This window comes from Alosa sapidissima, chromosome 18 (genome assembly GCF_018492685.1).
Source record: "Alosa sapidissima isolate fAloSap1 chromosome 18, fAloSap1.pri, whole genome shotgun sequence".
NCBI lineage: Eukaryota > Metazoa > Chordata > Actinopteri > Clupeiformes > Clupeidae > Alosa > Alosa sapidissima.
In genome coordinates this window covers 4,648,874-4,671,917 of record NC_055974.1, presented here as the reverse complement: position 1 = coordinate 4,671,917, position 23,044 = coordinate 4,648,874, and the positions used below count along the sequence as shown (strand labels likewise).

General features: G+C 41.1%; 1 long non-coding RNA gene across 1 annotated transcript; it reads right to left on the bottom strand.

The window, feature by feature from the left end:
* Nucleotides 1–45: 45 nt before the first annotated feature.
* On the bottom strand, nucleotides 46–21,113 carry LOC121690072. Its single transcript, XR_006024983.1, has 3 exons — nucleotides 21,001–21,113; nucleotides 12,110–12,111; nucleotides 46–57 (listed from the first exon to the last, which is right to left on the bottom strand). It is a non-coding gene; the product is annotated as an uncharacterized LOC121690072 (long non-coding RNA).
* Between the last annotated feature and the right edge of the window lie 1,931 nt (nucleotides 21,114–23,044).

The following is a 23,044-nucleotide window of genomic DNA, read 5'->3' as shown; positions in this document are numbered from 1 at the left end:
TGAATGCTTAGTTGGAATTATGTTTTTTCCTACTATCATGCTATTTCTAAAGTAGGCCTACCTGCGGGTATGTAAAAGGGCTACAGGTCTTCTACAAGAATAGTATGTTTTGAACGGGCACCTCACTACTTGGATGAACATTTCAGATCTGTTCTTGGATGAACATTTCAGATCTGTTCTTGGAATAACCGTGTGCTGAACTGTGTTCTGGACATTAGGATACTCTTGTGGGGTTTTGGGTTTCTGTACCTTTGTTCACTGTCTAAAGTAAAGGACACTCACCTGCGCCTGAGACTTTACTTTATACTGTAACTTTCTCTCCCCCCCCCCCACACACACACACACACTCACATTAACTCACATATTGTTCTATACAGTGACACGCCAACATACAGCATACAGGAGAGTGCTTTGGCTGACAGTTTAGTCATGTGATGAAAAATAAGTTAAGTGTTAGAGTGTGTGAGAGACAGAAAAAATGGGTTGTTGAGAGGCAGACAAGCCGTGAGAGAACAAGGAGGGAGGGAGGGAGCGAAAAACATGAAAATTACACAGAGCACTCAAGATCGTTCCTCGAAATTAAGAGGTTATAAGCGTCACCATGACGACTGCTTCCTGTCCTCATGGGGGAGGTGGTGGTGGTGGATTTGATTGGTGCGGAGAGCGGTAAGGAGAGCCACAAACTACTTTCAGATCGCAGCAAAGAGCAAACAGCCGAGGATATTAGAAAGGCCACAAAGCCGAGCGCCCATGAAAGTATCACTCGGAACGCTTGCCCAATTTTCGACATGAATAAATACATAAATGTGGCTATGCTAATCACTCGCCAGGCACAGCTTTCAGCGAAGCATATGCTGCAAAAAGAGAGCTACAATTACCCCGCGAGCCAGCGACCACACAATAACGGGTGCATTTGGCATGAATTTTTTAAATCATCGTTAGCGGCTTGCTGTTCGCGCCCCCTTTGTCAGTGACAATGTTTGTGTGTGAATAAGAGAACAGAGGTTGGTACATTATAGAGATGTATACAATATAGCTGCCATTCTTTTCATCTATTTATGTTATTGTACACACACACACACACACACACACACACACAAACACATTAGTACAAAAATATAGCCTAACTGGAGCAAGCTGATTTCCCAAATACAGTATATGCAGCGGAAGCTTCTTTTCACTGGGCTTTCATCTACTGTAGGTGTGGGGGAAAAAATCAGGGTATGCAACAAAGCCTTTAAGTAAGCTGCCTTTCCCCCCTGAAAAGTCCATACCATCACATAAAACCCAAACATGGCAGGATTAATATAAATAGTTATATTTCGCAGAAAAAAATGAATTTGTAGAAAGAACAGTTCTGTGAATGTTTTCTTAAATTGCACAATTATAGCAAACAGTCTTGCATGGCTTCATCCTTCAAAAACCCCTGGCATATCCGTGGAGACTGCGGTTATTATTATAAATATGACAACACCTCCCTTAACTCCGGAGAGAACACTGTGTGGGGGAGAGAGAGCGGAGAGGGAGAGACCTTGTCACAACCTTCACACACACTCACGCACCTGGCCTACTTGTACTCGTCTCCCCAAAGATCCTCTCTCCCTCACTCTCTCTCTTTCTCTCTCGGTCTCTCTGTCTCCTGTGACAAACAAAAGGGGCCCCTCCAACATGGTGGTCCATGTAGCCCCCCCCCCCCCCTCTGTCTCTGTCGCACACATGTCCCACATTGCTTTGGCGAGTCCAGAGTTGGTGCGTGTGGCGTCTGTCTCGCGGCTCCGCTGCGCCGGTGGTGCTAGCTGACATTGATGGATCAGCCGCGGGTCCTTCTTAAGGCCCCTGCTCCTGCGCCACTCCTCTCTCCCCGGAACAGCGCTCCCTTTGGCCCCCTACTGGGAGCCATATTTCATCCTCCGCGCCACTGCTGAATTTATCTGGGTCGCGTGCACTCCCATGCATATATACGCACGGGGGCGTCTGATGAATTGGAAAGTGTCTGGAGCATTTACGCACGAAACACATCACCTTCAATTACCTGCAAAGGTGCCCAGCCAGAGCCACCAGTGTTTCTAAAGCAACTCGTATGTGACCCCCCCCCCCCACCCCCATCTCCCTTCTTGGCCTTCCCCAGTGTGGTGTGTTGGACACGGTTGTGCATGCAAAAGGGTGGAAAAGGTTACTTTTGAAGAATTAGCCAAGCTTTCGCTATTGGTGTTTACTTGCCATATTTTAATTGTATACCAAGTGATGGTGATTAATTTCAGCAAAATGTGACTGTGTGTGTGTGTGTGTGTGTGTGTGTGTGTGGGTGGGTGCGGAAAGGCAGCAGGGTGAAGGGCACTAATGTACCTTGGCCGTGCGGATGGCACCACCATCGCTCTCAGAGAACACTGTACTGTATGTGAGCTGTTCCAGAGCGTGCTAAAATAACTGAAGGACATGTACAGTACATAACTGTAAAAAAGCCAGCTGTTGAAATGGCACTTCATAGCTATCAAATTAGAACCCTACTTCACTTGTTTTCACGGCTAGGTGACAGCATGGTCATCGAGCCGTTTATATTTTTGAGCACTGCAGAGAGAGAGCATGGACGTGTGAAATATCTCACTTCCAAGAGTGCCTCCTACCTGCTACACCTCTGTCTGGTGCCAAAACATGCCGGCTGTGTGAGACATCTGAAGAGAGAGAAATATTGTGATGAAAAAAGGGACAACTAAATCTCTGAAAACTGCCATGGCAACTTATGGCACCTTCAATTAGTACATTTTAAAACTCATGTCACTGCTCTGGGGGCTGGTCAAACCAAAGTAGCAAGACTTATCAAATACCACTGGTGAATAAGTGGTCTCACCTAGTCAAGGACGTGTTTTTGGACGTGTCACAAGCATAACAACATTTAATGCCATTTAATGCCTTAATGCCTTACATTTATAAATTTGTTACACATTCATTATATTCATATTCAATTTGTCATGATCGTGTGGATTACTGTGCTGATGTGTCTGTGTAGTATCCTGGGTGAACCCAGACAAAGATGTTAGCAAATTTGAATTTACTGCATGTCTGTCTGGAAACATTCCCAAGCCGATATCCGCATCACCCAAAACCCAGGTACCAATCATAACCACTTATCCTGCACGTAGCGGTCTCTATATGATAACAGACAGAGGACTACAATTTGCTGTGCTGTTCAACACAAACAATGGCTACGCTGATAGCGCCAGTGTGAAACTACTTAGACGTGTATTTAATTTGGAATTGTGTAAACTTCAAAACCTTCGTTTACAAGAAAGACATGTTCACTGGTGTTCACTTGGAGATCAGAAGTGAATGAAAGGTCCCTAGACCCATTTTTAATCTCAACTGAGATTAGAGGGTCCGGTGTTAGCCTGTGCATGTAATCCATGTGGAATCTATGGAAACAATAGAAAGGTTTTTATGCTGCCTTCCATTAGTAACACTTTGAGTGTAATGATGAATGAGTCTGCAGATTATATGAAGCACAGGAGGGAGGGAGAGTTAGCAATTGTGACTATGGCCACACTGTTGGTTTTCGGGTTTCAATATGGTTCATATTAAATATCTATATTTATTCCGTTCTTCTGTAATATATTCTGTTTATACACTGCACATACATGTACCTATATATTGTTCTTACTACTAATATATATATGGTGCTGCCACTACATTGCACATATCTGTACATGTTGTTTATACATTGCTCATATTACTTAGCCATATTTATTCTGCTCTTATAAGGTTACTGCTAGTACACTGGACATACTTATATTTCATTTATACTACTCTAAACCACCTTCTGAAAACAACTGTACACTACACTATATATTTTGTCCTGTCTATGCACCAACTACTTTATATCACATTGCACTTTTCTGTTTTTTTGCACTTCTGGTTAGACACAAACTCTGCACAATGACAATAAAGTTGAATCTAATCTAACCAATATCACAGTGTTGCAGTTGGGCGGTTAGGTCACCACTGTAGCACTGTGGTGCAAACACAATTGTACACAACTCAACTGTACACAAATGTACAATTTCTTTCTATCTTTCAGAGCCTGGAGTTGACGCAGAGAGTACATACAATAAATATCAGTATCCCAGTGAACTAAATGTAGTGGATTTTTGAAGAATTTGTGGGTGCCCTTGTGTGTTGTGTTTGCTTGACTAAGGGTTGGGGCAACTGTCTACATCACAGCACTACATTACAGTGTGCTCTGTTCAGAGACAGGGGAGTGAGTGAGAGGAAGAGAGACAGGGGGAGGATGGGAAAGGACTTGGAAAGAGGGGGTTTAGAAGAAATGATAGAAACCTCATGGAGGAATATCAGACGTCATAGAGATAGGGATGAAAGGAAGTAATATCTTGGAATTAAGGTATCACAGCTAAAAGTAGACTGCCATTATGGCAATACCGCACCAATCTAAGCAAGCCTCAAAAAGTTCTAGCAGGTGCTTAGATGGGGAAATTCTCTACTGTTAAAAAATGAAAATATAAGATCATCTCTGAACGTTATCTCTAGCTAGTAAGTCACACTTCCACTAAATTCCACTCAGACTGTCTGTAGTTAAATGTTCCGTTGCCCTTAAAGGTATTGTAGTATCATGTATTGGCCCTAATATATGTATTTTGGCCCTTTGTGGGTCAATTTCTGGCGAGAGCGGCTCATTTCCCCATGCAGTGGCATTGATTGTTTATTGTGTAACAAGATCATTACAGCTGATTCAAAATGCTGGAGCACGCCTGGTCTTCAATCAGCCAAAGAGGACACATGTAACTCCTCTCCTAGTTACTCTCCATTGGCTCCCTATAGTAGCCAGAATTAAATTTAAATCTCTCACTTTGGCCTATAGGACACTAACTAGATCTGCTCCTAGTTATTTTAATTCAATAATCAAGCCTTACATCCCCAACCGCCCACTGCGGTCTTCTGGTGAGCGTATGTTGTGTCGACCAGTCATGAAAACTGGGTCTAATTCCAGACTCTTTTCTTCAGTGGTTCCATGTTGGTGGAATGAACTGCCCAGTGCTCTCCGTTCCTGTGGTAGTTTTGGGTCGTTTAAGAGGGGTCTAAAGACATTCCTATTCAACATATACTTAGTTGTTTAAGCGCTTATGTGTTATGGTTTATATAATGTTGTTTTATTTTAATTGGGCTGTTAATTAATTTGACATTATTGTTTATTATTGATATTCTCCTTAATGTAGTCTTAGCATGTCATTGTTTTTATATTATTGATTGAATTGACATTATTGTTTTATTATTGCCTTTCCCCTTTTTTACATTGCTTTTTATTAGGCTATTGCTTGAATTGATATTATTGTGTACTACAACTATTCTCCTTACTATATTTGACCTACATTTTAATCTGTTCCCTGTTCAATTTTAAATATTATTATGTTGTTTTGTATTTATGTGTCGCTTTGGACAAAGGCGTCTGCTAAATCCATAACCATAACCATTGTGGTCCGACATGTGGCACTACCCACAATGTTGTGGATTCTGGTCAACAACAATAAAAAGTCACATGAGATCGATAGCTTGGCAAAAATTGGAGAACTGAGGGAAAGATGAAAAGGAGTACAAGAAAAGGAGTACAAGAAGAATGAAGTGTTCGATATTCCCAGCATTTTCTGAGCGGTTGAGATCAATGGATTTTGCAATCAGTTGATCCATTGCTTGTCATTCACATGTTTTATGGGGTGCAGCACGTGTACCATAGGTGTATGTACACTCTAAAAACGAATGTGTTGAAAACAACACAACTTACATTGTTTTTTAACACATCTTTGTGTCCAGATATAGGACAACACATTTGTTTTAAGAGTGTAGTATTTGGAACACATTACTCCCAATCACCATACTGTCCCTTAAGGTAAACATCCTTAACAACAACCCAGATCTTAGCCTTATATGCACAACTCTGTTATTGTTTCTGCAATGTTGTAAGCATTTATTTATTTATTTATTTATTTCAAGCTAATTTCACTAATTGCTGCAATCCCTGTGCACCCAGCTCATACACTGTATTTTAATTGATTTAAGGAGGAACAACTTCAACTTGACATACTCAATGTCCCAGGGCAAGACCTATCCTGGCTGTTTTACCAGCCATTAGCAAATGAGCGTGTTGTTTAGACATGAGTGAGGCTATGCAGACTGAATGGAAAATTAGAAAGGAGGTACTCTAGCATTGCCTACTTGAGTCTGCACTGTCATAATAACATAACAATGGCCTTCTTGCTGAGGGCCACATGAGAAGGAATTAAATGATTTCCATACCAGGCTGCTAAGGGGGAATAAGCAGAGCTCTGGACAGAAATCCTTATATGCAATGGCAAATGTGTGCCCTGACACACACACACACCTCACATTTTCGAAAAGTAGTGAAGATCATGAAGATCAACAGAATCTTGTTTTTAATTTGAAGGTGAGAATTGACAGCATAATTCGATGTACATACTGTACACATAAATCCATACATTTTACCAGTCATCTACACAAAGCAGATGAACAGTTCATTCTTCTATTAGCTATGGACTCAAAATTAAAAAAAAAAAATGGAATCAAAATTGATATTACTTTTATTTTAATAATAGATTTGCTTCTCAAAATCCCAAGCCTCTACCCTCTCCACAAAGACGCCCGGGTATTATAATATATCAATTTAAATAAAGGGACTACATCTCCGCAGAGGAAGGTATTGCCCATTAATTAAGTGCTAAAGAAATACACACTAACCCTTATGTCATATCCGACAGGCAACCAGCTCTGCAACAGATCACGGCCTCTATACGTCTGTGTGCCATGGTGGCCAAGAATTACCACCATAATTGGCAATTTACCATTGACTGAATAGGGAGCAAGGAGGCTTACTGTCTATGCAAGATAAAAATGTACCGGTTTTAATGCCAAGATTTACTTCTTAAGTGCTTTCTTTTGAGAAAAAGGCTTGCAAATCAAGTTATGTGATTTAAGAGTTTAAGAGAGAGGGACTGAAAGAGAGAGAAAGTGCTGTCCCTGGGTTTTTCTTAAGAAGGCAACGGCGAGTTAGAAAGATATTTAAACCATTTTTTTTTAATAAATTGCTTAGTAGGTACTTCCGTGCAAGTCGCCATAGCTGAAGGACGACATCACTCAAGGGTGACTGGTGCTGTGGCTCATCTTAACACTGTGTCTTGCTCTTTCAAAAACATTGACACACATACACACACACACACACATACACACACACACACATTTTCAGACACTTTAAAATTATCAATTCAATCATGTCATTATCTATTCTTTCTTCAGAATTCATGCAATTGCCATTCCTTGTAAACATGATCAGTATCATCACTGAAAAAGAACTGTAAAAAGTGTAACTGCATATCTGAGGCTGCTGACAAAGTGCTCACAAACTAATTGATATGACCTGAAATGAGTAAGTTACATGTCTAATATTGTTGCTGTGTTTCTGGAGTGGTACTTGTTGATGTTTGTAACGTGTCCTTATCCATCATAAGTCACAAACCATCACCATTCATCACGGGATGCCAGACATCACTTGTCGAGTCCTCTGGAGGTGTTGTGGGCCTACTTCAACAAAACACCAATGAGAGAATGTGCCTGCTTGATAACCCAAGTGAAATGCTCTCGATAACTATTCTGTCCTTGATGGTTTTTTTGTCCTTGAAGGTTGCTTTGTATAACGTTCTTTAAACAAGAGCACTGTCACTGATGTTTTACAAGCATTATATGTCAAATGTGTAACCATTTAATTTAGTATTTAGTTTCAGTTCTCTCAGTTCCGCTCTCAGTTCTGAAAGATTCTTGCTTGAGTTTTGGCATGACTTTGACAGCAGGTGGGCGGGATGTATTGCCGGATGCTGAAGGGCGGATCTTGGTCTCATCAGTTTTTACTCTCAGATTCTGGGTTCTGATTCTCAGTATTAGGCATTACATTGATGCCATAATCCCCTACCTACTGCATAGCAATACCTATAAACCCCTAACTATAGCAATACATATAAACCCCTAACTATAGCAATACCTATAATCCCCTACCTATAGCAATACCTATAATCCCCTACCTATAGCAATACCTATAATCCCCTACCTATAGCAATACCTATAATCTCCTATAGCAATACCTATAATCCCCTACCTATAGCAATACCTATAATCTCCTATAGCAATACCTATAATCCCCTACCTATAGCAATACCTATAATCCCCTACCTATAGCAATACCTATAATCCCCTACCTATAGCAATACCTATAATCTCCTATAGCAATATCTATAATCCCCTACCTATAGCAATACCTATAATCCCCTACCTATAGCAATACCTATAATCTCCTATAGCAATACCTATAATCCCCTACCTATAGCAATACCTATAATCTCCTATAGCAATACCTATAATCCCCTACCTATAGCAATACCTATAATCCCCTAACTATAGCAATACCTATAATCTCCTATACCAATACCTATAATCCCCTACCTATAGCAATACCTATAATCTCCTATAGCAATACCTATAATCCCCTACCTATAGCAATAGGAATTTAACACCTCTGCTGTGATTCTGGGTTCTGATTCTCAGTATTAGGCATTACATTGATGCCATAATCCCCTACCTACTGTATAGCAATACCTATAAACCCCTACCTATAATCTCCTATAGCAATACCTATAATCCCCTACCTATAGCAATAGGAATTTAACACCTCTGCTCAGATTCTGGGTTCTGATTCTCAGTATTAGGCATTACATTGATGCCATAATCCCCTACCTACTGTATAGCAATACCTATAAACCCCTAACTATAGCAATACCTACAATCCCCTACCTATAGCAATACCTATAATCTCCTATAGCAATACCTATAATCCCCTACCTATAGCAATACCTATAATCTCCTATAGCAATATCTATAATCCCCTACCTATAGCAATACCTATAATCCCCTAACTATAGCAATACCTATAATCCCCTACCTATAGCAATACCTATAATCTCCTATAGCAATACCTATAATCCCCTACCTATAGCAATACCTATAATCTCCTATAGCAATACCTATAATCCCCTACCTATAGCAATACCTATAATCTCCTATAGCAATACCTATAATCCCCTACCTATAGCAATACCTATAATCTCCTATAGCAATACCTATAATCCCCTACCTATAGCAATAGGAATTTAACACCTCTGCTGTGTATATTTGAGATTACAACACAGGAAATAATTTTAACATTTAAATAATAATAAAAAAAAAACGTTTAACATTTAAAAAACACATTTAAACATCCATCTCACATCAGTCTGATTCTGTTTCTGGTGGCCCAGGACTTACTAAGAATATCATAACAATTAAAGACACAGACTAAGTATGTGGGGTCCAAGGTTCATAATACCCCAAGAAGTTCCACACAACAGAAACTACTTTGACATTAATTAGTTTGGAAGATCTTTTTTTCTTTTCTTTTTTTCTTTTTGTTCTTCTCTCTCGCTCTGTATCCACTCCTCCTGGTAACTGATGTCATTAATGTCGGCGAAACATTTTTCTCTCATTTAGATCAGTAAATAATGTACGTGTGGTGACAGCTTGGAGGGGGCGGCCGAGGGGGTGGGTGGGGGAGTCAAAACTTTAAACCAGCAGGAAGAGAGCAATTAACAGGATTTGACAACCTGCCGTACACACACACACACATGAACACTCACAAACACACCTCACTTCAGTTTTAATTGCTAGCATGTCACTGCCGCTTTGAAGCAAGGAAATAAAAAAAATGTCACTTTGTTTTTTTTTTTAACCTGTAATTCTGATATGGATGGCTTCACACAAGGTGTTCTGGCACAAACTTCATCATCTAGTAATGCAGGTGAAGGTGCGAAGAAGAAAGTTCAGCAGGAACAAACTATTTGCTTCCCATTTGTTTGGTTTTCTTCTTATCTTTGTTGATCTTATCATCATTTCTCCTTTGAGGTTCTAACCACCACAAATAAGTGATTTCATAACATAACAGCACAAAATCATAAAAATGAAAGTGTCTGGTGTTTAGCAGACACTTTTGTCCAAAGCAGCATAATCTAACAATGGCAGGATCCTAAGGATCCTTCAACCCCCCTCCACTACTGGCCAGAAAGAGAAATAACAAAAACCCTTTCATTCCCACTGTTATATGCATGGTAAACAAGGGGAAACCAGACTGCCACTACCTGATAATTGTAGTTTAGCACATTTATTTAATTATGTATGAGTGTTCTTTATGCTCTCCAACCCAAATCCGTCCAAACCTCTAACCCAAGAAAATGCTTTATTTCTACAGTATGTAGTGGACAATAAACCAAATACACAGAAATGTCTCATCATCCAAATACATTACACTACCTCCTATTATGCAAAGTAATTGGATGCACTGGGTGCTTGTACTGTAGCATTGAATTATTGAGATAATGGGAATTGGCCCCGGCGCGCAACCTACTTTTCCAACTCCTACGGTGGCGCATGCCACATAGCACAGACTGGATCAGGGCTAACCCACCTGCAAGGCTCCAGCCTCCGCCTCCTGCCCAAACAGATACCAGGCTGCGGCGTGTGGGGTTGCACGTGTCAAACAAGGACGTCTCCTCTGTGCATCTCTGTTATTCACAAAAGAGGCAGGAAAATAAAGCAAACAAGTTACGCCCTGAAGCCACTGCTGTGTTTTCCTGGACGGGAGGTGAAGGTCATGGCAGGACCATGCTGTAAACATCCATATCTAATGATTTTAATTGCGATCCTTTGGCCTCATATTTGATTAATGCGATGCATAAACCATGCGTTCGCTTCAGTTTTTGGTAACTGTAAGTTGTTTTATGTACCCAATTTGTGTTTTGGGGGCACTTTCTAATGATATTAATTAGGATGTAACAATCAATTATTTAATGAGGAGAACACAACAAAGGAATAAATCATGATGCACTGAACCTTGGTGCTCTGTTGTTCAGGGGAAAAAAGGGGAAATTTAAATGTTTTGAATATTTCATGTGTGTGATCTCACATTGATTTGATATGCTTGCAATGAATTCAATTTCCTCCGAAGTGGTTACATATTAAGTTTGACTTAAATGTCATTTCACCGCAGTAATAAAAATCATTTTGTCTGATTAATGAATCATTACTTTTTTCAAGCTTTTTTTCAATGAGGAGGCATTCTCTCTCTTCATCTCTCTCTCTCACTCTCTCTGAAAATCAAAAACTTAAGTGACTGCAGAGAGTGATTGCACGTTAGATTCATTTACATCTGAATTAACTTATCAAGTTCCTAATTGCAAAAGTACGCTTCATCATGGTGGAGGCCTAATCTAATTTTCAGTCACACTGAGGTATTAGTGTCAGTGACTCCAGAAGTCTGAAGTAGACTGCCAGGCTTTTAGGGTCCACCCCCCCCACCCTACACCTAACCCTCTGTCTGCAGCCTCATGAGTGGGGCTGTGTGCATATCGAATTCACTCAAATAAAGCCAAAAGGAATATTGATGAATTAAAGGTCATTTTGGGAAGGGCGTTGGTATGCATGGCATTTTGAAATAAACATTTAAAAACACTCATTTAACATTTTATAGTTAAAAAAAGTCTAACAGATACTGTTAAATGCCTAACCAGGCTTATAGCATCGCATAACAAGATGTAGACATTAGCATGATAAATTATGCACAGTCATCAATTAATATGACCTGTGAAGCTTTTGTATAGATCTTTAATGGATGAATAGAAAGTCACAGTATTGGATAGTAATTAGCAGAAATGGAAAGCCTCTCCTGTATCTTTGATAGTAATGCATGTTCATTAATAATGATTTTCAGATGTAATCCTATTTCCCAGTTTGACAGCTTCTCTGAGCATGTCCTCACAGAAAGAGAGAGAGAGAGAGAGAGAGAGAGAGAGAGAGAGAGAGAGGGAAATGAGAGCTGGGTAGTGTCTGAGTGATTTGAAAATGAACTGGTGACAAAATGCCACAGCTCTGAGCTAAGATTAGGTATCCATCCATCTTCAATGAAATATTCAAATACACAGTGCCAAGCCAGGGGATTACAGAACGAATGGTGCACGCCTGATTTAGATGAAACAATAAGGAGTTCTTTTGACCCAGAAATGGGCGCGAGCAGCGAGCTTCCTCGGGATAGCTTCTGGCTGGTGGCCCGAGGGATGCGCTGAAAATAGCTTTGCAAAATAAAGCGATTGTTGTTTCGGTCCCAGTGGAGGGTGATGGCTGGGGGATTCGAGTTAGGTAATCGATGAAACCATATACATCAGAGAGCTAACAAGCTCAAAAGGTATTAGCTTTTTTTTTAAAAATAAAAATAAAATAAAAAAGTCCCTCCATATTATCGTAAAGCTGTATAGAAGCATATGCATATGATGTAGGCCTATCAATTTATTTATCAGATGCCAAAGATCTCTCCAATTGATGCTGCTTCATCCATTGTTCAGGCCATCATTGCAGAGGAGTTGCAACTACATGCAGAGCTAGGTTAATATGTACAATATGTGGGTTTAGTTCAACGATCCAGGATTTGGTCAAAGGGCATTTTGAAACAAACCCAAGGAAAGTGTAAAAAGTGAAGGAGCCCCCAGTCTCAAGACCAGTTTTTTTTTTTTACAGAACCAAAAAAAGGACAGAGAGTCTGCCTCATTTGCACGCTCTAAAACAATTTAACACTGACCTTCAAGGCGTGAGGAGTGCGGGGGAAACAAATAAACGTCAGGAAATGTCAGGCCGACCACAGGAGACAGAGCCCCCCGATGAAGGAGTAACACGGTGTAGCCTTTCCATAATTCGCCAGAGATGGAAGTCCATCCCGTGAATCCTCCGCTTCATTATTGGCAAATGGACTGTGATGGGCCTCGGTCTCCAAAAATCAGGCCTTCTTTTTTTTTTTTGCACTTCGTCTGTTAATAATGGGAAGAGGCCTTAAGGTGGCTGTGGGGAGAGGGCACAGAGCGGGAAGGATGACCAACGAATGTAAATTGTTGCCAATTGGAAAAAAAAGTTTTTAAATGCCACTGAGCTAATCCTGTTAAGGAGCTTGTGAGGCGACAGGTGCTGAGAGGTGAAGAGCAAGTGCAGCTATGCGCCGGGGTCTTTGTGGAACAGCCTGAGATCCAGGGGCGCTGAAGTGGGACTGATTACCAGGGCCCCAATGGAGAGAGGGCCCTTGAAAAGTCTGGAATATACAGTATGCAGGGGGGGGGGGGGCATCAGGACTGGGGCATGATGCATCAGGGCATCACGCCCCTGCTGAGATCACTGGAGTTTGTGCAGCCAATGCTGTAGGTTAGCTGGTATTGTGACTTTGGACACGCACACACTCATGCACACACATTAACTCTTAATAGCCTATGTTAAATGTGGCGTTAGGTGACTGCGGGATAGTAGCCTACTGTATCTTCTGCTGTGAAATGTCACCAATCAGAGAACAATTTAATCGCGCGTGTGTTTGTTTGTAGACCAACGTTTAATCTCACGTGGGTTTGTTATATCATTTGTTCCGATATAAATGCTGCCATGTGAACACAAACGAAACCAGGGAACAATGGAGAAAAACTGTATCGATTCAGCCCGTGATTCGAAACAAAATAGGTATGAAAACGCTCTAAGAACAACAAGGTCATAGTAGCAGATGGGCTTAGCAACACACTATAGACATTGGTTCTATTCCAAGGGACAACACATACACTATATCGCTTTACATTGGCTATTTTGACTGTGGGAGTGTATGTGTATACTTACATCTATGTGAACATGTCCTACAGTATACATTTCAACCTCATGTGCAACATGAATTTAGTTGAATGGCTATTCTACTGTACTTCTCTGTTGCCTATATGAACAGGGCTTCTTTTTCATTCTCCTCATTCTACAGTGATGCGTTTGGCAGGTCAGAACTCCAAAGGCAATTCATGCGGATTAGAGAATGCCTCAGTCATCGGAGACGGTGGCCCATCAACCATGAAGCGAGCGCAGCACTCAAACAGCGCAGAGCTTTGTGTCAGTCGCTCTGGAGGAGCGAGTTTAACACAAGGTTAATGAGACCCAATGAAAGACAAACAAGTTGTCACTCGAATTCAGGACAGATTGAGTGGGCTGGAGATTCAGACATCAATTTTCCGTTAGTGGTAGAACTACCACTGAGTCATGCTTTTTGTCTGAGTTGTTGTTCCTTTTATAAAATGGAGGACTGAATTAGCCTTTATCTCTCTCATGGAGTGTGCCTGCTAGTGTTAACACAATTAGCCCAATCTGCCACAGCGAATCAGAGACATCGTTGAATTATGTCAAGGTGAGCAATTATCGCTTTGAGATGAATAAATTAGTGCACTTAAATTAAGCGAGGCAGGCCAAGCCATGAAGGAGGCTTGGACGCTGGCATTTTGGAGGTGAAGATGTAATCATGGCGGAGAGTGTGAGAGACTGCAGCACTCATTGTTTGTGACAACAGTGGAAGCAGATACCCAGTGGTGGTGGCGTGGGAGGGAGGGGTTGTGGGGTGCTGAGAAGATGGGGAGCTTGCGGGGAGTCTGGAGAACAAGGCCTAAATTACAGCCCAACTCACAAACACAAATGCACACACACACACACACACATACTGTACACACCACCATCACAAGCCCACTGTTCCCCTGATCCGAAAGTAGTTTAGACCGCAATCATTCATGGCTGTCCTAAGCCGGGTTCAATAGCTCTGTTCAAAGAGGGGCTTAAGAGTCACCCCTGCGACGAGGCGAACAGCACCACAGGCCCAACGGCACGCCAGCCCACTTTCCATCACGCAGAGCCCACGGCTCCGAGTGTCGCTAACACTGCTATGCCTCCTCAGTCAACCCTGCTATACTCTCAACCCTTCTCTGACTGAGTACAGTCAGACACAATATATGCAAGCTGAAAGAGGGCATGGGGATATATGCATAGTATGTGTTTTTTTTTTTTGTATTGTATGAATTAAATCAATTCTATGTTGAAAAAAGACCTTTTATTATTGCATTTTTTCTAATGTCATAAAATAAATTTGTTTAAGCCAACATAGTACACACCCAGGCTACGCTTGTTTTGTGTTTAATTTTTGTATTAAATCACCTCAGCTTGTTTATTTGTTTTAGGATTTATATTTTTTGTTGGGTCTGCCAAGCCAGCAGAGGCCCTCTGTGGTCTGTTCCTCTTTAGAGGGCTCTGTAGATCATTCTCGTTGCTAAGAGAATAATTTGGCCGTCAGATGGACTGAGCAGGAGGGTGGCACGAGGGGGGAAGGAGTGAAAGGTTTTTGGATTCTCTCTCTTTTGGGGGGTTGAGGAGAACAGGGGGAAGAGGAGAGAGAAGGCTGGTCGGTCCAGCTGAAAAGGGTCCATATCCATAAATCAGCCAGCTGACCATGTGTGGGGTACTCTCTCCCTCTCTTTCTCTCTCTGTCTTTACTCTCCATCACTCTCTCCTCCACCCCACAGTGCTCAGCAAAGAAAGAGAAAAATCATCGGCCAGCACTTCCAAACACTGGATTTGGAGCTATGCTCTGGAGAGAGGGAGAGAGAGAGAGAGAGAGAAAGAGAGAGAATGATAGAGAGAGACACGGATAGAGGGAGAGGGGGTACGAGAGCGAGGGAGGCAGTCACATCCAACTCGGAGGATGTTGATCACTTGCGGCTTATCGCGGCCGAAGCCAGGCCACCCCTTGTGAATTAAAGGAGAAATAGTATCGCAGCCGCTCATTTTTCAGCCGCGCCGAGATGCTCCGCTGCCTCCTTTCTTCCAACTTCTGCTCGGCAGAGATAATCCAGCTCCATTCCGGGCAGCCGAATCCATCTTTTCCCCCCGCTGGTGGACCATAGTCCTTGGCCACGCCGAGGTCATTGCCTCGGGAGCGAGCTAGAAAGCAGGAGAGCTCAAAGGAGGACTTTCTGTGTGTGTGTGTGTCTAAGGGAGAGAGACTGTGTGTGTATGAGTGTGTGTGTCTAAGGGAGAGAGACTGTGTGTGTGTGTGTCTAAGGGAGAGAGACTGTGTGTGTGTGTGTGTGTGAGTGTGAAGGGGAGGGAAAGAATGTGGTTCAAGTTGTGGTGGGTGTGTTTTTATTTTGTTTTGGGACAGTGGTGTTTCCTTCAGCCGCGCAGCCTTTACTTCTGTAGTTAGCTCCTCTAGTGCTGATTACATGGTTTTCTTTCTTTATTTCTAATTGATTTAATTAGATGCAACCAAACAGAATAGTAGAGTGCAGTGAAAGTGCATACACACCAAAAACTCTACAAACACATAAATAAATGAACACCCCTATCCACACACACACACACACGTACACACACACACACACACCATAAAGTATCACAGTATGTTGTTTCTATCCTCCTCTAACCCTGTCTCCGCATACTTTTCTGACACACACATATAGATATACACACACATACACACACACCCACATTCCCACACATACAGACACAAACACAGGCACACCCATAGACGCATGCAGCAGTTTGCCAAATGGGAGGCAGACAAATACCAGCTGTTATTGTGTTTCTCCTGCGAGCGCAGCTTGCACTGAACCCCGATGCTACTCTCCGGCAGCAGCATCTGCCTCGCCCTGCCTTCCCCCCCTCCCCGTCTCTCGCCGTGGGATTCATCTCCGGCAAATTGTCTGGCAACGCGCATACAGAATCAAAACTCATAACCCCAGCCCGTTGTGTAATTAAGCAGTCTTAGACGCCGCGCTGCCCGAAATAGCTGAGTAAAGCAGTCGACACTGTCACACACACACACACACACACACACAAGCATAGAGGCACATGTGCATACATGCACACACACACACACACACACACACACACACAAACACAGACAAAGTCACATGTGCACACACACACACACATACACACAGAGAGAGGCGCGCACACACACACCCACAGAGGCACACACACATAGAGGCGTACAGACACACACACAAACACACACGCACACACATACACACTCACAAACAAACAAGTTTACTCTGGATGTTCCACTTTCGCAGTGTAAGCGATGTAAAAGTTCACGGCCAATATCACAGTAGTGTCTGCTGCTTTATAGGTGTGCAGGAGAGGATGAAAGGAGGAGGAGGAGGTTCTCACGGAGCAAGATGGGGAGAGAGGCTGGGAGAGAGTGAGTTTGGGGAGGTCTCCTCACATCCCTGGCAGTAAATAAAACAAGCGCCGACATCCAGAGATCTGTGATATCGGGCTCGACGTCCAAGATGAAACACGAAGACAATGTGTGGGAGAGTGTGCGAAGGGAAAAGCAAACAAATATGATTACTCCCCACATCTCCACCACCTCCACCATCGCCACTCCCCCTCCGCACTCGTTCGGGATTTTCTGGTCCTCAAAGAAAAGCAGAAAAGAGGAAAAAAAAGGTATGAGAAGTTCCAATGCCCAATACAAAGTGTCTGGGAAAACAACAAGTGTTTCATACACCTGACTTCTATCTGAAGCACATTTACTTTTATTTATTTATTTAGCAGACACTTTTTTCCCAGCCCAGCTCCTTAGCCACTACACGCCACCCGTAACTTAGTAGTATCCTAGTAGTAACTTAAAAGTATATTTTCATTGGTACACTCCCTGGTAGCCTGGGTGAACCCAAACATCTGGCTATCCTCCCCAAATCACTAAACACTCAGGAACCAATCACAACCGCTTATCCAGCATGGGGCGGGCTTTATAGAATGTCATAGGAGTATGCTTGGGAGTATGCTTTATGCGACCCGCAAGCAAAGTGCCTAAAAACCCCCTTAGCTGTTGTAAATTCAGTATAACCTACGGACTTGAGTGGCTTATTGCTTTTCTAAAACAGTTACTACATATATCTGGCAAGATTTCATAAAATAACGGCACAGCAATGAGAAATGTAACGATGTATTCATAGATAATCATTCTTTAGCCAAGAAATATATTTCCTCTATCAGAATGGTTGCCAAGCAACTTCCAGACGCAGCTATTCTAACTTTGGTATCGAGTTGTGGTAGTGCAGTATTATAGAACGAAATGCGGCCAAGGTGTATGTTTTTGCTGGATTTTACAATGGCATCGAACACGATTCAGCTAATCACAATCAAGGACTGGAACTATCTGTTTTAGAAGAAACCATTTACACCTACATGTAGGCTAATGTTTAGTTAAGGTGTGGATAAATGTTTTATAAACCACTTCCTAATACTATAATTCATGATTAATTCAGGAGTTGCAAGTGGTTAGTTGAGGATATTTTGTGAGCTCATCTAAAGTGAGGACTTCCTATGCCTTTCAAAGCATTTACAAATGAGTTGTAAAGGTTACATTCATTAACTTAGCAGACAATTTTATCCATAGCGACTTACACATGTCAATTAAGTTAAGGTCCACAGGAATTGAACCCCCGACTTTTCAGGCCACTGCATGCTAGCCCAGCTCTGAATATCAGTGTGCTGAATATCAATCACTTTTACCTTTAGAGCTTTGCTCTACCAGTGGTGCTAAAAGATCTCAAAAATACTGCTCATGTAGGTATTCACAAATCATTCAGAAAATATTCAGAGCTTTTCAAATTTGATTTTTTTGCAGCTTTATGCTAAAAATGTGGAAATTAATGTTCACATTAATATATGTACTCTCTAGAGCGACGTAAAACATGATTGTAATTATCTTTGCCAATGTGTTAAAACGGCAAATCTGAAATAGCTCACTGACATTTAAGCATGGTTTTGCCAGACTCACTACTTCATTTCACTTATTGAAGAGAGTCTGGGTACTCTCCACTGGGAAATGTTTCATAATGGCCATAGACTATGAAATCATTGGCTTAGCCTAACCAATCACATTGATCAGGGATACGTAACATTCCTTCCTATTTCACCTAACCTTTACAAATTGTTAATAAACCAAATTGCCAGTCAGGTAGGGTTGGGTATCGTTTGGGTTTTATCTGATACCGGTGCTAAATCGATACTTTTAAAACGGTGCCGGTGCCGAAACGGTGCCTGAACCGGTACTTTGTTTTAAATTAAAATGTTCTAAAGCATGCATTGCTTTTTTTATTGATAAGACAAATTTGAATATGAAATTGAATTATATTCAATTTACTATCAATATCTCATTGCTCCTATGCATAATACATTTAAATGTTAAAACAGCTTGCCATGGATGCACACACAATGGTAAGCTCTGCTTTCAAGTTTACCCAGTGTAGGCGGTTTGCCATAAGGTATGTTAAAACCACTTGCCATAGAACTGCCAGGTCATGGACAACTACATTTGCAAGCAAGCTAATCTACTTTCCAGTTAATTCAGTGTGTTCCCAAATGCTTCAAGAAATTTCATGTCTTCCCCCATAACACACAATAGTTTTGAACATATTAGGCTACATTATGTCGGTGTTGAAGTGTTTAGATTCCCAGCGCTAGTAGCCTAGTAGGCATTTTAACAGCAACTATGGCTATGCGCTAACACCAGTCAGCTGAGTTTAATTAGCGATAATGTACGGAGATGGTTCTGTAGCCTCTTTGACAGCTCAGTGACATCAGGTATGTAACCTATTTATGTTTTTGCCAGCTAACTTTTAACATGATCTTCATATTCATTGTGATGCTACATGGGCCTCATGCACATGAAAGATTAATATCATGCCATTGTGTTGTTTAGAACACACCATGAAATAAAGTTTTCACCTTACAACTTTGCTGATAACATTTCAAATAAATGCCAGTTAGCGCATTAGCAAGGACATTGTGTAACATATACTGTTGATGTTGTTTCATAGCCTTTTGCTTGTGTGTAGTTAGGCCCACTGCTAGATTTTGACAGGAGCTTGTGATATCTTTAAAGTAAGCTACTTGGGCTCACGCAAGCTGTCAAACACTGTCCACTCGCCTATGTGGTGCACCCCTCTGGTTTATACATCCAGTGTTTATGTTAGATAGATTAGATTATGTATAAAAAAAAAAAAAAACGCATTTAAGCACCAAAATGAGGCACCAAAATCCACGTTATTCGATGCAGTTACTACCGTTTGCGTCGGCACCGGTGCCATATTAGAACCGTGTTTCGGTGCCCAACCCTACAGTCAGGACATTTTGTATTTATCTTTGCAATATAAATTCACACATTCTTCCGACTAAACCTTTTGATGTTTGCAGGCATTGCTACTAATGTTTACCACAACTGCTTTCGATTTAGAAAATAACGCCATATAGTCACCAACGCTGATTAACCCGCCATTGAGGAAAAGTAAACGCATTGAGAGGAGCCAGAGTCCTCTGTATTAAATTAAAATGAGGAGAGATACTAGGCGGGAGGGGCCTGGCTAGACATAAGTATTCTATTTGAATAATTTATAACACAGACATGCACAATGTTGAGAAGCTACAGTGCAAAGGTATTAGAGTATCAGATCCTAGCAAACTTGGGTGTTGAAGGTGAGCTCATCAGAGAAGTGATGCATCCTGGGAAGGCACAGCATCTCTGTTTCATTTAGGAGTCCTTGAGTTGCAGGCTGAGCCCTAAAACATGATCAAAGAGTCGTAATCCAAACCCAGTGACAAATGCTTTAAAAGCCTTTTGCACAAATTTCTGAGTTTTCAAAGGGGAAAAACCAAATAGTCCCATATACCAGTACCTCTTCTCATCCATTAGCTTTTTAACTCTGGCCATGAAGTCTTGAGTGTCTGTGTCCTTGCTCTTCCAGAGTAATGTATGTAATATTTTCCTCCCTTTTTGTATCCTCCCACTCCATTCTTTTTTTCTCTTGCATTTTTGTCTATTTCTCTCTTCCCTCTCTTTTTTTAAACTCCATCTGCACCTATGTACACAGTGGCACAAAAAGTGGGTATGCGCTATATGCGGCGCATAGGGGCGCCAAAGCGATGGTCAAAATAAAATTGGTATATTCTATATGTAGCTACTGTTGTACATTTCTAAATCATTTTATGCATTTCCTCAATGTTAAATACCCTATAGATTCTATCATAGAATTTTTACATAGAAAAGGGAGTGGGGCGCCGTGAGCGCTGAGTGAGCAGGTACGAGTAGTTAGTTATTGTCTATGGAAAAAGATGGATAAAGCATAAAAGCTGTCAGGGGCTAAAAATAGAAAAAGAAAGAGGGGAAATGAGATGGCATGTCAAGGGATGCGACAGTAGTTAAATAAGTGGATGGTGAAAAGTCCATGTTCATGGACATGCTTGGAGGCACGTTTCATGTTACCAGACTAACTAGCATTTGCTACTGTAAGCATAAGCCGATTGATACATAGCCTATTCCATTCAGATAGCTAGGTGGCTACCATGCTCATACTGCAAACAGAAATGTCACGCTAGCAACAACTCATTAGGCCTACATGTTTCCATTTCCTAACAATCCTAATATTAATAGCTTAATATTGTGCTGTCATTGTGGCGTAAACAAAGGAGTTGGATCAGCCATATATCTTTTGTGAGCAACAGCTGGCAAAAGGAAGTTATGAGAACAGTTTATACTCTCTTAAAGTGACAATGCACCATTTAACAATACTTCAAGTTGAAATTGGCAGAATTTCTTTAAAAAAATATATATATTTAATACACACTAATAGTGTAAACTAGAATGTAATGTCAGAGGAATTACAATAGTGGATGGAAAGCTGCTAAAGTTGGTGCGGAAATTCCTGGGAAAAAACCATTAAATTACTTAATCTTTGAGTTTATACAAACCCTCGTACCAAAAGACCTTGTGTGTCAAGGCGTTCTTGAGATATAACACGCAAGGTGTTTTTCACCTTGACATTTGACCTTTGACCTCCAACATCAATTCACTTCATCTTTGAATCCATACAAATACTCATACCAAATTTCAGGCATGTATGTCAAGGCATTCTTGAGATATCACACTCAGAGTGTTCATTGACTTGAGCTTTGACCTTTGACCTCCAACATCAACTCACTTCATCTTTGAGTCCATACAAACACTTGTACCAAATTTGAAGCACATGCGTCAAACCGTTCTGGAGATATAATGCGCAAAGCATGAGATATGGCTGTGACTTATATTGACACACGGGAAACACTTAAACAGGATGTGTAGTTTTAGGGAGCACCAGATTGTATGCATTAGAAGCTGAGACAGTTGATTTCACAGGTGACACCTGTGTCAGTGTTCTAAATAGCCCGGGAACTACTCTGGGAGCTTAACAAGCGCAGCTGCCTTTAGGCCATTATGACATCACAGCCTTTGAAGTCTAAGGGGGGAAAATTAGCTTTTTAACATTTTTAATCCCCTATTTCTCAAAAAGTATAAACCTTTTTAAAAATCTGAAAAAATAACTCTCTTGCCCCACTCCAGACCTTCACAACGGTTATTTCAACATGTCTGTACGTTAAGCGGTTAGAGTCGCATTAATTCTTGAAAAGGTAAAAAGAAAAGGTTATAATAATAACTAGAAATGCAATTCCAAGGAATTACCAGTGCATGAAAATGCTAAAGTTGTGATGTAAAATATCATGTATAGTTAAAACAGATAATACAGAGATAGTTACTACGGTGATGCTAGGATAGAGATGGTGGTTGCATAGCTTAATAAAAGTTGATAGTTTAAAAGTAGACTGTTTAAAAGCTGAATGTAGATAGTTTAAAAGTTGTTGATAGACAGTAGATAGTTTAAAAGTTGTTGATAGACAGCTAGTTTAATAGATAGTTTTATGATAGTTTAAAAGTTGACCGTTTAAAAGTTGAAGGTAAATAGTTTAAAAGGTAGATATTTGACGATAACTGAAAGTTGGAATGGCTCTGATGTTTGCTAGCAGTTATGCTAAGATTTTTAACTGCTAACCATGCTACTTAGCTAATGTTTTATAGCAGTGCTAGCAATGTTAACATGCTAACCATGCTACTTAGCTAACGCTTTCTAGCAGTTTTGATAAACATGCTAACTATGTTAGCAATGCTAACTATGTTAACCATGCTACTTAGCTAACTTAACTAACGTTTTCTAGCAGTTTTGCGAAACATGCTAACTATGTT